Here is a 14,431-nt window from a genome sequence, read left to right on the forward strand (position 1 = left end):
CTATACCCACCCAAAATCCTAAAAAATCAATTTCCAACCAAAAACCCACACAAACACTAAATCCTAAAAAATTAATTACCACCCAAAAACCCTTACCCACCCGAAATGCAAAAAGGTTCCCTTGCTACCTAAAACTCATACCCACCTTAAAAACAAACAACTCCCCTACCACCCAAGAGCCCATACCAACCCTAAACCCTAAAAACTCCCTTGCCACCCAAAAGCCGATACCCATCCTAAACCCTAAAAAATACCTTAAAACCCAAAAATCCATACCCACCCTAAACCCCCCCAAAAAAATCATTATCACTAAATAACCCATGCCCACCCTAAACCCTAAAAAGTGCCTTGCCTCCCAAGAAGCCTTTCCCATCCTAAATCCTATTATCAATATCTATCTATATATTAGCTTAAAAAAACAATGGTTACAGCAATGTTATAGTTAGGGTCAGATTTTACTCATACAAAACCAGAGAAATTCAGCCGTTATAGGTAGCTGAGTTAACTTTAATTATTGCCCCCGCAACGCACTGCTTATGGCCTCAAATATTACATCATTCATGACATGGTCAGAAGCATCACATGACATCACTGATGGCATCTCAAATGGCACTAGTGATGACACCATCCAATGATGTTTAGTGTTTTCTAAATGTTTATGAGTGTTAAACATATATACTAAAGTACTACAAAAGTACCACATACTCCCAGATATACAAATTTGGTTTCCTATAATATCTCAAAAACTACTGAACGGATTAACAACCAAATAAGAAATAACATGATCTCCGGAACAGAATCTACTGTTTTCCAAATTTTGTGCAAATCTAACCAGTAGTTCAGGCTGCAGGAGTGTCTAAAGACTCTAGGTAATTAACATGGGAAACATACTTTTTTACCTCTGCCTTTTTCTATGCCCCCAAAAACACAACCCAACCTAAAGCCTAAAATGCCCTATTCACACAAAAACCCATACTCAACAAAACCATAAAAAATTCCCTTAGCACCCAAAAACCCATATCCACCCTAAACCCTAAAAAATCCCTTGCCACCGAGAAACCCACACCCTCCCTAAATGATGAAAATTCCCTTGCTACCCACAAACCCATACCCACCCTAATCCTAAAAAAAATCCCTTGCCACACAAATACCCACAGCCACCCTAATACCTAAACAAATTCCCTTGCCACCCAAAAACCCATACCCACCCTAAGCCCTAAGAAATATCTAACTACCCAAAAACCTATACCACATGAAACCCTAAAATGCATTTGCCACCCAAAAACCCATACCCAGTCGAAACCATAAGAACTATCATACCACCCAAAAACCCATTACCATCCTAAACCCTAAAACTTCTTTTGCCACCCAAAACCCCTTCACATCCTAAACCCTAGAAACACCTTGCCAGCCAAAATCCTGCACACACCCAAACCCTAAAAATTCCTTATCACCCAAAACACATACCCGCCCTAAACCATAAAATGCCCTTTGCTCCCAAATCCCACACCCACCCTAAACCTCAAAAAATCCCTTGCCACCTAAAAACCCATACCCACTATACACCCTACAAAATCCCTTGCCACTGAAAATCCCACCCTCACCATAAATGTTAAAATTTCCCTTGCTACACATAAAAACCCATATCCACCCTAAACCCTAAAAACGACCTTGCTATCCAAAAAACCATACCCACCCTAAACCCCAAAAAATCCATTGCCACCCAAAAACCCATACAAAGGCTAAACCCTAAGGGACTCATTACCACCCAAAAACCCATACCCACTCTAAACCCAAAATGTTCCCCTGCTACCCAAACCCATGCCCAACCTAAAGGCTAAAACAACTCTTATCACCTAAAAAAAATATCCACTCTAAAACCCAAAAAATTGTTTGCCACTTAAAAACCCACACCCATCCTAAATCCTAAAAAAATACCCTACCACCCAAAAACCTATACCCACCCAAAATCCTAAAAAATCAATTTCCAACCAAAAACCCATACAAACACTAAACCCTAAATAATTAATTACCACCCAAAAACCCTTACCCACCCGAAATGCTTAAGGTTCCCTTGCTACCTAAAACTCATACCCACCTTAAAAACAAACAACTCCCCTACCGCCCATACCAACCCTAAACCCTAAACACTCCCTTGCCAACCAAAAGCCGATACCCATCCTAAACCCTAAAAATACCTTAAAACCCAAAAACCCATACCCACCCTAAACCCCCCAAAAAAATCATTATCACTAAATAACCCATGCCCACCCTAAACCCTAAAAAGTGCCTTGCCTCCCAAGTAGCCTTTCCCATCCTAAATCCCATTATCAATATCTATCTATGTATTAGCTTAAAAAAACAATGGTTACAGCAATGTAATAGTTAGGGTCAGATTTTACTCATACAAAACCAGAGAAATTCAGCCATTATAGTTAGCTAAGTTAACTATAACTCACGCCCACGCAATGCACTGCTTATGGCCTCAAATATTACATCATTCATGACATGGTCAGAAGCATCACATGACATCACTGATGTCATCTCAAATGGCATCAGTGATGACATCATCCAATGATTGTTAGTGTTTTCTAAATGTTTATGAGTGTTAAACATATATACTAAAGTACTACAAAAGTACCACATACTCCCAGATATACAAATTTGGTTTCCTATAATATCTCGAAAACTACTGAAAGGATTAACAACCAAATAAGAAAAAGTGGGCTCTCTGGAACAGAATCAACCTTTTTCCAAATTGTGTGCAATTCTGTCCAGTAGTTCGGGCTGCAGGAGTGTCTAAAGACTCTAGCTGATTAACATGAGCAACACAATTTTTTTACCTCTGCCTTTTTCTATGCCCCGACAAAAGCACACACCCAACCTAAAGCCTAAAAATTCCCTTATTACCCAAAAACCCATACCCAACAAAACCATCAAATTTCCCTTGCCACCCAAAAACCCATATCCACCCTAAACCCTAAAAATTCCCTTTCTACCCAAAAAACATGCCCACCCTAAACCCTAAAAAATCCCTTGCCAACCAAAAACCCATACAAAGGCTAAACCCTAAAAGATTAATTACCACCCAAATACCCATACCCACCTAAAGGTTCAATTGCCACCCAAAACCCATGCCCAAAACCTATGCCCACCCTAAACCCTAAAAAAAACTATCACCCAAAAACACATATCCACTCTAAACCTTAAAAAATCCTTTGCCACCCTAAAACCCATACACACTCTAAAACCTCCAAAAATTGCTTGCCACTCAAAAACCCACACCCACCCCAAATCCTAAAAAATACCTTTCTAACCAAAAACTCATACCCACCAAAACCATAAAAAATCCATTGCCACCCAAAAACCCATCCAAACGCTAAACCCTAAAAAATTAATTACCACCCAAAAACCCATACCCACCTTAAACCCTAAAGCTTTCCTTGCCACCCAAAACCCATACCCACCTTAAAAACAAAAAAATCCCCTACCACTAAAAGCCAACTCACCCTAAACCCTAAAAACTCCCTTGCCACCCAAAACCCATACCCACCTTAAAAAACAAAAATCCCCTACCACTCAAACGCCCAACACACCCTAAAACCCTAAAAAACAACCTTGCCACCCAAAAGCCAATACCTATCCTAAACCCTAAAAAAATCCCTTACAACCAAAAAATCCATACCCCACTCAACCCTAAAAAAGAATTACCACTAAATAACCCATGCCCACCCTAAACCCTAAAAAATGAATTGCTACCCAGAAACCCATTCTTATCCTAAACCCTAATATCAAATTATCTGCCTATATATTCACTAAAAGAAACAAAGGTTACAGCGACGTTGTTGTTAGGGTCAGATTTTACTCATACAAAACAAGGGAAATTCAGCTGCTACAGTTAGCTGAGTTAACTATAACTCACGCCCCCACAATGCACTGCTTATGATCTCACATATGACATCACTCATGACATGGTCAGTGGCATCACATGACATCACTCATGACATCTCAAATTGCATCAGTGATGGCATCATCCAGTGACTGTGAGCTTTAAAAAAATATTATGAGTGTTAAATATATATATACCAAGGTGTATTGTTGAATCAGTGGGTGTAGGAGTGACTTTATGGATGACTCAGTGGCTGCGTGACTGATTGTATAGTTGAGTGATTAGGTGTCTCAGTGAATGTATGGATGAGTGACTAATTGTGTGAATGTGTGTATCTATCTGTCAGTTGATGTTCAAGTGGGTGTATGAGTGTGTTAGTGAGTATGTCAATGGCTATATGGCTGATTGATTGGTTGTCTGACTACCTTCATGGTTGTCTGTGTTTGAGGAGGTGTGTAACTGCCTATATGGATGAGACAGTGGGTGAGTCAGTGGATGTATGGGGTACTGTGTGCATGTGTGAAAAGTTGTATAGGTGAGTGAGTGTCTGTACGACTGTCGGTGATTGAGTGCATGTGTGAGTATGAGTGATTAACTGGGTATGTGAAAGGCAATATAGGTGAGTGGCAGGGTATGTGAGTGACTGTATGTGCAGTAGTTAGTGAATATGAGAGTGGCTATATGAATGAGTGCATAGGTGACTGTATAGGTGACTGTATAGGTGAGTGAGTATGTGTTACGATTTGAAGGAGTAAGTATGTGGGTGTCTATGTAACTGTGTGATTGACTGTATGGGTGAGTATGTAGGTGTGTGAGTAGTTTCATGGGTGACTCACTCAGTGTGTGAGTGCATGTATGGGTATATGAGTGGATATGTTAATAGGTGTATTAGTGAGTGAGCGGGTGTATGAGTTAGGAGTGGGCGGAATTTGCGTAGTCGTGCTACACAAAGCTCTGCAAAATGGGAAAAAATCTCTGCAAGCATGCAAAAGTTCAGCAAACATGAGGAGTTGCTTGTTCCGCCCGTTCGCAATGCTTTTTTCCTTCTTTGCGAACGCTGTTTGCAGGCTCGGGGAGAAATATCTCGCAAACACGCATTTTGAAGCACCAACAAGCAGAAAATTCTGCAAAGCTGCAGATCGCGGAATTCTTGGCAATTCCGTGTTTCCACGGAACGCGAAATTACCCAAATTCCTTGAGCGGAACAAAATTTACCGCCCAGGGCTAGTATGAGTGGCAGTATGTGTGAGCAAGTGGATGTGCCTGTAGATCTATAAATCAGTGAGTGGGTGTGTAAGTGCTGGTATGTCTCTGTGAATGGGTTTGCAAATGGTTGTGTGGGAGTGGCAGTAAGTTTATAAAAGATTCTGCAGGGGTGTGAGTGGCTGCATCAGAGATGCTGTGAACGATGCCATCATTGATGTCATTTGAGATGTCATCATTGATGTCATCAGTGATGTCACTGACCATGTCATCAGTGATATATTATGTGAGGGCATAAACAGTGATTGCGGGGGAGGGAGTTATAGTTAACTCAACTAACTATGAAGGCTGAATTTCTCTGGTTTTCTATGAGTAAAATATGACCTTAACTATAACTTGCCTGTAACATTTGTTTTTTTTTGTGAAGTTCTAAGGATTTTTAAATTCTATTTGCTAACCATAACGTCCTTGTAACCTTTGGTTTTCTCAGTGACTTTTAAAGATTTTTTAAATGCTAATTCCTAACTATAACATTTTGTAACAAGCAGTCATGTTTGCAGAGTGGTGGAGAAAAGGGGCTGGGCCTCTGACTACCTCTCAGCAATCCAGCTGGGTGGGACTTACTGAAGGTAACAGGAGGGGGAGTTGGCCCCCAAGGACATCCTTCGGGGCCAAATGCCCCTACTATTACCTCCAGTAAGTCCCATACAGCAGGATTGCTGATATCTGATAGAAGGCCATGCCCCCTTTCTCCATCACTCTGAAAAAGTGCCTCCTGGTACACTACTATTAGGGGGATGAAGACCCCTAGTGCCTGCAGGCCAACAAGCCCTCCTGTTACCCCAGTAAGCCCCACCCAGCTGGATTGCTGAGAGGTAATCAGAGGTTATGGCCCCTTTCTCCACCACTTTGCAAACATGCCTCGCAGCGCACTGCTGCTTGGGGGATGAAGTCTACTTTAGTCCTGAGTCCCTCAGATGGCAAGGCGATCTCATCGCCCCACCAGCAGTGCGCCAAAAGGCACGTTTGAACAGTGGTGGAAAAAGGGACGTGGCCTTTGACCACCTCTAAACAATTCCACTGTGTGGGGCTTACTGGAGGTAACAGGTGGGTTTGTGAGCTCCTACGGACCCTCAGCAGCGAAGGGGACTTCATTCCCCAACCAAGAGCATGCCGGGAGGCACATTTGCAGAGTAGTTTAGAAAGGGGGCCGGGCCTCCTGCGATTTGATGGCTTTGTTTTTTATTTATTTATTTTAGGAAGGGGGGCTGTGTGACTCCCCACTTCCCTTGACTCTTTTGGGGCCTGGGGACCCCATCCCCCTGAGCCTGACCCATTTTTTGTATTTCAATAAATTTAATTAGGAGGGGGGCCACGCAGCCACCCTCCTGTGGCTGATTTCTACTCTGGGGACCCTATCCCCCAGGGCTAGGTTTTTATTTATTTGTGACAAATAAGAAATGGGGGCCACTTGGTCCCCCTTCCCAGGCCAATTTTTGCCCTGGGGACCCATTATCCAGGGCCCGGCCATTTCTTTTTTTTTTTTAAACGAGGGGGTCGCGCAGCCCCTCTTCTCCAGGCTGATTTTGACCAAAGAGACCCCATCCCCCAGGGCCAAGCCATTTCTTTTTAATTTTTTAAAAAAGGAGGTGGCAGAGCTGGCCCCCCTCCTCAGGCCAATTTCGCCCCCGGGGACCCAAGACCACCAACTCGACTTCTCCATCAACTCCAAAGAAATTCACTGTCTTATCAGTAACATTTATTCATTGTTGGATAATAGTTGCTTTACGATTATGTTAGGAGCTGATGTTTGTTATGAACTGTTTGTCTAATTGATTGGTACATCCTTTCATGACATTTTTTGCTGATATTTTGTTCTGCCAATGTACCCCCTTCAATTTTGATATATGAAAAAATATAAACTTTTTCTACACAAATAGGATTTTCCCTGTGCCTTGTACTTCCAAGTTACATTTAATGTGGTAGTCTTTTGGACACCTTTGAGTTTGATTTACATGACTTACTCTTCAAACTGAAGTGAAAAGCTAAAATGTTTTGGAAACAAAATCCCTTGTAGGCATTTCTTACTTTGAAATTGTTTATTGCCCAAGCCTACAAGGGTATATTGGGTCTCCCAGATTTCCTAGCCCTCACTTATTCAAAGCAGAGCACACTGTTTGGTATGGGACCCCGCCATCCAATAGGAAACTGCAATGTCCCGGGGATGGGCACCCCCAGGGCATTGTTGGTTGGCAGTCCCCAGTACCATTTACGTCTCCAGGAGGAGGGCCATGCGGCCCTCCTCCAATTTGGAAAATAGCCCCTGGGAGGTGGTGGACCCTGGGGTGTGTGCCGCCCGCATTTAAGTATAGTAGCCCTGGGGAGGTGGCGGTCCCCTCAGCTGCGGAGGGCAACATGGCCCCTCTGCATTACACACAATTAACCCCGGGGAGGTGGCGGTCCCTGGGGCTGCGTGGGGATTTGGAGCCCCTCACGCATTATAATAAAATATAGCCCCAGAGAGGTGGCGGTCCCCGAATTGCAGGGCCCCAACACTTCAACAATTAGCCCCGGGAGTTAGCAGTCCCTGGGGCTGCAGGGCCCCACACAGGTCCCCACATCTTTATTTTTAATTACCCTGGGACCTGGCCCAACCGGGGGCCTAAAGTAAATAAAGTGCAGGATCCGCCGCGAATCCTGCCAAAATGTTTTTCTAAAAATGCTTTGTTTTGGCCCTGGAGGTCCCTGTGGGACCCCCTGAACAAGCCTAGGGGGTCAGAGTGTTTCTACCCTGCCCCCTTTTCTTTTTTTCTAATGTATTTAATTGCGACTCAGTTCAACCAAGTCAGAAGATTGGTGCTGTTGTGAACGTATCTAGGACCCTAATTAAATATTCCTGATTTGCCCTTATGTGGTTATAACAAATCCCATCCTTATAAAGGCATAAGAATCAGATCCATATTTAGTAATAGCCAATGCAGTCCAAATACGGCAAGGCTACTTCCTTAGACTTCTAGAAAGTACAACAAGTTCTTTAAACATACCAAACCTTCAGCAACCCGGGAATTCCCCATGCTTTTGTTTTGATTTGTCCTAAAACTCCTGCAAGTCCTGAAAGAACTGCCAGTTCTTAGTTACATCTCTTATTGACGTCTTATGTCCAACCTTACATCAAACACGGCACCTTCCAGGTATACATATACCAGCGTTTGCCTTAAGCAACACACAGTGGTTTGGACCAGAGCGGCTATCTACTTACCCGAAGCCCAGCTGATGCGAGTGCCGAAGGAAGCCGTCCCTCCCATTTGACGCACTGAGAAAGACGCTGTCTTTTCTCCTGCCAAGAAAATCCAGCTCCAGTGTTTCCAGTCACCCTTGCGGGTGACTGGGAGATCGAGTCCTGAGAACGAGATACAAGACCTCTTTCATTCTAAAACCAAGGTAAGGAACTGATTAGATCCTTAGAGAAATTCTTGATTCAGATTCTTGGCAAAACTAACTTAACTTAAACTGCAACTCCCTTACTCCTTCCCTAGTACTAGGCTTAGGTTAGGTACACTGGGGTAGGCGTATTTAGAAGCACCAGTTGAGAAAGTTTAGTCAACTTTTATCATTGTATATAATTGAATATATTTTATCCATTTTAAGTATCATATGGCTCAGAAACCATATCAATGCTTTTACAGTATTATTTCATAATACTCCTTTTACTGTACGCACTTTACTTTATGACAAGTATTGCAATTGTAGCAATTCACTTCTCTTGCATGAGAAAGAAGACTGCTCAATAAATAACAACTTTTATTGAAAACGCCCGTCTCTCTATTTCTCTGCAGAAACTAAGCATGCACGATTGACTGAGTGAAATAGCTATCTATTGTTTTCACACGACTCTGGAGATATACTCCTTATTTTGGAGGGAGCAAAGTTGTCATGTTTATGCGGTTGTCAGAAGCTAATCCCTTCTTGTCTAATCAGGGAAGTTAACTCCTCCCTGTTCATTCGAGAAAGTTTCTAGTGACCTCTGAGCTAGCTGGCATACCTAATTAAGTCTAACATATTCAGTAGAGACCTAGTCGACCTCAGTCCTATGTCTAAACTACCGTTTATGTTATTCCAATGCGCAGAGCCTATTGGGTATATAGAAACTACACTACAGTACCAACACTTCCTTGTTTGAAGTGTAGGCTCCATATCAGATTCCAGGCACGAGATTGGGAGGGTTTGCGGATCCACAATAGCCACAGTTGTATATCTGAGAAATCTTTACATTTTTCAGGAAATACTGAACGGATTTATACCATTTAACAAAAAGAGTGCTTTCTGGACCAAGAGATACCTTTCTGCCAAATGTGGTGTAATTCCATTCAGCAGTTCGAGCTGTAACCATGTCTAAAGTTTGCAATGGAAATTACCATGGAGAAAAAGCATTTTGGGACCCCCTTTTTCTCAGCCCCCAATTGACAGATCACTCCGACACTGTCAACACAGCAGCTGAAGTGAGTCACCCATTAGTTTTGAAAATTTCATGAAGATTCATCAAACGGTGCCAACGTTATTGGCAAATCAAAAAAAGCTTTTCCTATGGAATCTAGGTCCTAACTATAACTACCTACTGGTGAAATACTTTACCACCCACAAATCCATAACTACTCTAAACCCTAAAAATTAATTTGCCACCCAAAAACCCTTCACACCCTAAACCCTAAAAAATACTGTGCAAGTCAAAAACACACACCCACCCTAAACCCTAAAAATTCTTATCACCTAAAAACCCATACCCACCCTAAAACATAAAATTTCCCTTCCCTTCCAAAAACCCTTACCCACCCTAAACCTTAAAGATTTCCTTACCACCCAAAAACCCAGACCTACTGTAAGCCCTACAAAATCCCTTGCCACTGAAAATCCCACACCCACCCTGAACGCTAAAAATTCCATTGCCACCCAAAAACCATACCCACCCTTAACCCTAAAAAAACCCTTGCGACCCAAAAACCCATACAAAAACTAAACACTAAAAGATTAATTACCACCCAAAAATCCATACCCACCCTAAACCCAAAAGGTTCCCTTGCCACCCACAACCCATGCCCGCCCTAAACCCTGAAAAATCTGTCATCATCAAAAAATACGTATCCACTCTAAACCTTAAAAAGTACTTTGCCACCCAAAAACCATACTCACCCTAAACTATATATATACTGTGCCTGGAGTGATGAATGGCTTTTGGCATTTTACAGGTCGGCAAGGACAGCATTGTGCTAGTCCTATGCTTAAAGACTTTGCTGTAGAAATGGCAAAAGACTTTGTCCTTTTCTATCTCGCCGTGGATGGCACTTTGCTAATACTTTGCTTAAAAACTTTGATAGAAAAACAGCCATTTGAGGTGAGCCGATCTAGAGTGTCGCTGGTGTTGGGAGTGCTCTAACAGGAGTTGCTTTCCACCTAAACTGAGAATTACCCAGAGATCTCTCCTTTTTTGCATAATTTCTGCGTCGCTCTGCCTGAAAGGGTTTTGTTTTGACTTATACTGGGTGCTCCCTTGTGTCTGGACAAAGCTACACCTCTCTGAAGAGCTCTAATTGGAGTGAAACACTGTGTCAGGGGTTGCTTTTACTCATTTCAGGTTGGCTTGAGTTGGTATTTTACCAATTCAGAGTTGTAATACTGTGCATGGAGTGATAAATGGCTTTTGTCATTTTACAGCTCGGCAAGGACAGCATTGTGCTAGTCCTATGCTTAAAGACTTTGCTGTAGAAATGGTAAAACACTTTGTCCTTTTCTATCTCGACGTGGATGGCACTTTGTAATCCTATGCTTAAAAACTTTGATAGAAAAACAGACATTTGAGGTAAGCAGATCTAGAGTGTCACTGGTGTTGGAAGTGCTCTAACAGGAGCTGCGTTCCACCTAAGCTGAAAACTACCCAGAGTTCTCTCCTTTTTTGCATAATTTATGCATCACTCTATGCCTGAAAGGGTTTTGTTTTGACTTATACTGGGTGCACCCTTGTGTCTGGACAAAGCTATTCCTCTCTGAAGAGCTCTAATTAGAGCGAAACACTGTGTCAGGGGTTGCTTTTACTCATTTCAGGTTGGCTTGAGTTGGTATTTTACCAATTCAGAGCTGTAATACTGTGCATGGAGTGATAAATGGCTCTTGTCATTTTACAGCTCGGCAAGGACAGCATTGTGCTAGTCCTATGCTTAAAGACTTTGCTGTAGAAATGGCAAAACACTTTGTCCTTTTCTATCTCGACGTGGATGGCACTTTGTAATCCTATGCTTAAAAACTTTGATAGAAAAACAGGCATTTGAGGTGAGCAGATCTAGAGTGTCACTGGTGTTGTGAGTGCTCTAACAGGAGCTGCTTTCCACCTAAGCTGAAAACTACCCAGAGTTCTCTCCTTTTTTGCATAATTTATGCGTCACTCAATGCCTGAAAGGGTTTTGTTTCGACTTATACTGGGTGCACCCTTGTGTCTGGACAAAGCTATACCTCTCCGAAGAGCTCTGATTAGAGCAAAACACTGTGTCAGGGGTTGCTTTTACTCATTTCAGGTTGGCTTGAGTTGGTAGTTTACCAATTCAGAGCTGTAATACTGTGCCTGGAGTGATAAATGGCTTTTGTCATTTTACAGCTCTGCAAGGGCAGCATTTTGCTAGTCCTATGTTTAAAGACTTTGCTGTAGAAATGGCAAAAGACTTTGTCCTTTTCTATCTCGGCATGGATGGCACTTTGCTAATTCTATGCTTAAAAACTTTGATAGAAAAACAGACATTTGAGGTGAGCCGATCTAGAGTGTCGCTGGTGTTGAGAGTGCTCTAACAGGAGCTGCTTTCCACCTAAACTGAGAACTAACCAGAGTTCTCTCCTTTTTTGCATAACTTATGTGTCACTCTATGCCTGAAAGGGTTTTGTTTTGACTTATACTGGGTGCTCCCTTGTGTCTGGACAAAGCTATACCTCTCTGAAGAGCTCTAATTAGAGCGAAACACTGTGTCAGGGGTTGCTTCTACTCATTTCAGGTTGGCTTGAGTTGTTATTTTACCAAATCAGAGCTGTAAGACTGTGCCTGGAGTGATAAATGGCTTTTGTCATTTCACAGTCCGGCAAGGACAGCATTGTGCTAGTCCTATGCTTAAAGACTTTGCTGTAGAAATGGCAAAACACTTTGTCCTTTTCTATCTCGACGTGGATGGCACTTTGTAATCCTATGCTTAAAAACTTTGATAGAAAAACAGGCATTTGAGGTGAGCAGATCTAGAGTGTCACTGGTGTTGTGAGTGCTCTAACAGGAGCTGCTTTCCACCTAAGCTGAAAACTACCCAGAGTTCTCTCCTTTTTTGCATAATTTATGCGTCACTCAATGCCTGAAAGGGTTTTGTTTCGACTTATACTGGGTGCACCCTTGTGTCTGGACAAAGCTATACCTCTCCGAAGAGCTCTGATTAGAGCGAAACACTGTGTCAGGGGTTGCTTTTACTCATTTCAGGTTGGCTTGAGTTGGTAGTTTACCAATTCAGAGCTGTAATACTGTGCCTGGAGTGATAAATGGCTTTTGTCATTTTACAGCTCTGCAAGGACAGCATTTTGCTAGTCCTATGTTTAAAGACTTTGCTGTAGAAATGGCAAAAGACTTTGTCCTTTTCTATCTCGGCATGGATGGCACTTTGCTAATTCTATGCTTAAAAACTTTGATAGAAAAACAGACATTTGAGGTGAGCAGATCTAGAGTGTCGCTGGTGTTGAGAGTGCTCTAACAGGAGCTGCTTTGCACCTAAACTGAGAACTAACCCAGAGTTCTCCCCTTCTTTTTTGCAAATGTATGCGTCACTCTATGCCTGAAAGGGTTTTGTTTTGATTTATACTGGGTGCTCCCTTGTGTCTGGACATAGCTATACCTCTCTGAAGAGCTCTAATTAGAGCAAAACACTGTGTCAGGGGTTGCTTTTACTCATTTCAGGTTGGCTTGAGTTGATATTTTACCAATTCAGAGCTGTAATACTGTGCCTGGAGTGATAAATGGCTTTTGTCATTTTACAGCTCGGCAAGGACAGCATTTTGCTAGTCCTATGCTTTAAAGACTTTGCTGTAGAAATGGCAAAAGACTTTGTCCTTTTCTATCTCGGCGTGGAGGGCACTTTGCTAATCCTATGCTTAAAAACTTTGATAGAAAAACAGACATTTGAGGTGAGCAGATCTATGGTGTCGCTGGTGTTGAGAGTGCTCTAACAGGAGCTGCTTTCCACCTAAACTGAGAACTAACCAGAGTTCTCTCCTTCTTTTTTGCATAACTTATGTGTCACTCTATGCCTGAAAGGGTTTTGTTTTGACTTATACTGGGTGCTCCCTTGTGTCTGGACAAAGCTATACCTCTCTGAAGAGCTCTAATTAGAGCGAAACACTGTGTCAGGGGTTGCTTCTACTCATTTCAGGTTGGCTTGAGTTGTTATTTTACCAAATCAGAGCTGTAAGACTGTGCCTGGAGTGATAAATGGCTTTTGTCATTTCACAGTCCGGCAAGGACAGCATTGTGCTAGTCCTATGCTTAAAGACTTTGCTGTAGAAATGGCAAAAGACGTTGTCCTTTTCTATCTCGGCGTGGATGGCACTTTGCTAATCCTATGCTTAAAAAATTTGATAGAAAAACAGCCATTTGAGTTGAGCAGATCTAGAGTATCGCTGGTATTGAGAGTGCTCTAACAGGAGCTGCTTTCCACCTAAACTGAGAACTACCCAGAGCTCTCTCCATATATATATATATAAATATATATATATATATATATATATATATATATATATATATATAAAACCTACTGGCAGTCGCCAGTAGGTAGTTATAGTTAGGACCTAGTTTCCATAGGAAATCCACAACATTCTACTTGGAATAACTTTAGCACTGGTGGATGAATCTTCGTGAATTTCTCCAAGAAAATGGCCTGCTCATTTCTGCTCCATCCCTGAAAGTTTGGGGGTGATTCGACAAACGGGGGCCGAGAAAAAAGGGGGTTCCCAAAACGTGTTTTCCCCATGCAATTTTTCATAGGGACCTTTAGCCAGGGCTACAGCCGGAACGGCTGAACAGAATTACACGAAATTTGGCAGAGAGGTAGAGTTCTGTTCGCAGATTGTGCCCTTTGTTAAATGGTGTAAATCCGTTCCGTAGTTTCTGAGAAAATTGCAAGTAAAATCATAGAAATATCTAGAGACGGAGTTCAGCACGCGTACTGAAATCTGTTCAATTACGAGCGCGAGCTGCATGCTGATTGGCTGTGAACTGTCTGTCAACACTCGAAACCAGTAAGTGTTGGCAGCCATCTTGTGCCTCGCTAG

The sequence above is a fragment of the Lissotriton vulgaris genome, chromosome 2_1 (genome assembly GCF_964263255.1).
Source record: "Lissotriton vulgaris chromosome 2_1, aLisVul1.2, whole genome shotgun sequence".
Classification (NCBI taxonomy): Eukaryota; Metazoa; Chordata; class Amphibia; order Caudata; family Salamandridae; genus Lissotriton; species Lissotriton vulgaris.